The sequence below is a fragment of the Schistocerca americana genome, unplaced genomic scaffold (assembly GCF_021461395.2).
Source record: "Schistocerca americana isolate TAMUIC-IGC-003095 unplaced genomic scaffold, iqSchAmer2.1 HiC_scaffold_464, whole genome shotgun sequence".
Classification (NCBI taxonomy): domain Eukaryota; kingdom Metazoa; phylum Arthropoda; class Insecta; order Orthoptera; family Acrididae; genus Schistocerca; species Schistocerca americana.
In genome coordinates this window covers 85001-88358 of record NW_025726197.1, presented here as the reverse complement: position 1 = coordinate 88358, position 3358 = coordinate 85001, and the positions used below count along the sequence as shown (strand labels likewise).

At 56.4% G+C, this 3358-nt stretch overlaps 1 non-coding gene across 1 annotated transcript in view; it reads left to right on the top strand.

Moving 5' to 3' along the window:
• The first annotated feature begins 2164 nt into the window (after positions 1 to 2164).
• Positions 2165 to 3358, top strand: part of LOC124583631 — a 1910-nt gene continuing 716 nt past the window's right edge. Inside the window, exon 1 of the ribosomal RNA XR_006974229.1 lies at positions 2165 to 3358. This exon is cut by the window's right edge and continues 716 nt beyond it. This is a non-coding gene — a ribosomal RNA (small subunit ribosomal RNA).

Sequence of the window (3358 nt, the reverse complement as noted above, 5' to 3'; positions counted from 1 at the left end):
TAACCCAACACACGTTGGGCCTTAACCCAACACACGTTGGGCCTTAACCCAACACACGTTGGGCCTTAACCCAACACACGTTGGGCCTTAACCCAACACACGTTGGGCCTTAACCCAACACACGTTGGGCCTTAACCCAACACACGTTGGGCCTTAACCCAACACACGTTGGGCCTTAACCCAACACACGTTGGGCCTTAACCCAACACACGTTGGGCCTTAACCCAACACACGTTGGGCCTTAACCCAACACACGTTGGGCCTTAACCCAACACACGTTGGGCCTTAACCCAACACACGTTGGGCCTTAACCCAACACACGTTGGGCCTTAACCCAACACACGTTGGGCCTTAACCCAACACACGTTGGGCCTTAACCCAACACACGTTGGGCCTTAACCCAACACACGTTGGGCCTTAACCCAACACACGTTGGGCCTTAACCCAACACACGTTGGGCCTTAACCCAACACACGTTGGGCCTTAACCTGCTCTGTAATTGTCATACGACGCGTTAAATTAGTGTAGTGTTGCCTAACTGCAACCCCCGCAATATAGTTTGCTACCCGCACTGCCCGGTCCCCAGAGTATCGCTTCATGTTAAACACCTTGCAGCTATACACTGTAATGCGGATGGCAGCAGGACGTACATGCTCAATGCCCTTCGCAGTTGTTCATTGGCATTCGCATGGCGAAGCACAGCCTACGTTGTGGTACGGCTTGTGTCAACTGTCCGCTGATGTTGTACGTCCAAATCACACACTGTACTGCACATTGGTCCTCATGTACTGAATGATACATCGTGGTACATGTGTGACCGTACCACGACTGCGCCAACAACGGCGAACCATACGGTCCAAATATTGTGCACTCAGCTACGTGTCGTCTCCCTATAAGAGCTGGATTGCAGTATGGTATGCCGTGGATGGCGATCAGCATGAGCCGTCTGTTGATGTAGTGGCGCGTGTTGTCAGACGTAGTCGTCTCTTCTCACTCACCGTGATAGCATGGTGCACTGCGTTCCACATCTGCGACATGCGACAGAGGCCGGTTGACAGTCGTTCGCGCAATGGACATCGCATACGTACGGGGGCCACCTTCCACGTGTTCGCGAAGCGTGCACATGTTGTTGCGTGTATGTGGGCAGACATAGTGTGTCGTGACACCTGACACAGGCATGCAACAATCGTTGAATTTGCAAATGGCGATGGACGTCTACGTTTGCTGGTGACGTTACGCAAATGAACAACTGGTAAACCGTTGTGGTGCGGTTGTTCTCGCTAGAGGTGAATCAGTGATGGCGACGATCGGTTGAGCTACCAACCGGTTGTTTCAGCGATACCCACCATGCCCACGAACGTGAATGGCATGTGGGTGTGAAGCGATACGCGGCGGTGGCTGGGTGGGACCGTCCCCGGCCGGTGAGGGGGGGCCTCCCGGCGTGCTGGCCGCGCGGTGCGTGGGCGCACGCGCTACAGCCGGCTGGTGGGGGCGGCCAGTGGCAGGCGCGCCGGCCGACGGAGGCGGCAGGCGGCGCAGCTGCGCGCCGGCGCACCCTGCACGCGGCGCCGTGCGGCCAAAGTAGGTCCTCGCGGGCCCGGTGCGAAGCGCGGTGGACATCTGCAGTGTGCTGGTCCGATTGAGGACTGTGTGCGCTGAGGATGCGCCGCCGCCCGGCGCTCGGCGCCGCGACGCCGTCTGCTGCTCGGTCGCCTCTGCGGTTCTCGCAGGTGGTTTGTATCGCAGCTGTGCGGACGTGTTGGCGCGTTCGCTTCGGCACCCAAGTGGGGCTTTTGTCCTTCTGTGGCGCTGGCGTTGGAGCTGCCGGCCACCGTAGGTGGCGCGTGTTGTCTCCCGCCGGCAATGCCACGACAGCACGCTCCCGGGCCTCTGTCGGCAGCGGCAAGCTCAGTTGGGAGCACGGGTGGTCGCACCTAAAGCGTCTACTCGCCAAACTCCGGGCGATTGCGCCTCTCTCGAACCCGACCAAGTACTTAGGACGGCGCTGCGCGCCGCCGGGACCTGAGAGGGTTTCGAGGTGTATTGTGCAGGGGAGCTCAGCCTCCTCCTGTTTGCAGAATAATTGAGCGGACGCTTGCGTGTTCGCGCGGGCCCCCGGGACACACTCCCGGGCGGCCGGCTGCTCAGCTCTAGTTGACGCAGCTCCCTGGTTGATCCTGCCAGTAGTCATATGCTTGTCTCAAAGATTAAGCCATGCATGTCTCAGTACAAGCCGCATTAAGGTGAAACCGCGAATGGCTCATTAAATCAGTTATGGTTCCTTAGATCGTACCCACGTTACTTGGATAACTGTGGTAATTCTAGAGCTAATACATGCAAACAGAGTCCCGACCAGAGATGGAAGGGACGCTTTTATTAGATCAAAACCAATCGGTCGGCTCGTCCGGTCCGTTTGCCTTGGTGACTCTGAATAACTTTGGGCTGATCGCACGGTCCTCGTACCGGCGACGCATCTTTCAAATGTCTGCCTTATCAACTGTCGATGGTAGGTTCTGCGCCTACCATGGTTGTAACGGGTAACGGGGAATCAGGGTTCGATTCCGGAGAGGGAGCCTGAGAAACGGCTACCACATCCAAGGAAGGCAGCAGGCGCGCAAATTACCCACTCCCGGCACGGGGAGGTAGTGACGAAAAATAACGATACGGGACTCATCCGAGGCCCCGTAATCGGAATGAGTACACTTTAAATCCTTTAACGAGTATCTATTGGAGGGCAAGTCTGGTGCCAGCAGCCGCGGTAATTCCAGCTCCAATAGCGTATATTAAAGTTGTTGCGGTTAAAAAGCTCGTAGTTGGATTTGTGTCCCACGCTGTTGGTTCACCGCCCGTCGGTGTTTAACTGGCATGTATCGTGGGACGTCCTGCCGGTGGGGCGAGCTGAAGGCGTGCGACGCGCCTCGTGCGTGCTCGTGCGTCCCGAGGCGGACCCCGTTGCAATCCTACCAGGGTGCTCTTGAGTGAGTGTCTCGGTGGGCCGGCACGTTTACTTTGAACAAATTAGAGTGCTTAAAGCAGGCAAGCCCGCCTGAATACTGTGTGCATGGAATAATGGAATAGGACCTCGGTTCTATTTTGTTGGTTTTCGGAACCCGAGGTAATGATTAATAGGGACAGGCGGGGGCATTCGTATTGCGACGTTAGAGGTGAAATTCTTGGATCGTCGCAAGACGAACAGAAGCGAAAGCATTTGCCAAGTATGTTTTCATTAATCAAGAACGAAAGTTAGAGGTTCGAAGGCGATCAGATACCGCCCTAGTTCTAACCATAAACGATGCCAGCCAGCGATCCGCCGCAGTTCCTCCGATGACTCGGCGGGCAGCCTCCGGGAAACCAAAGC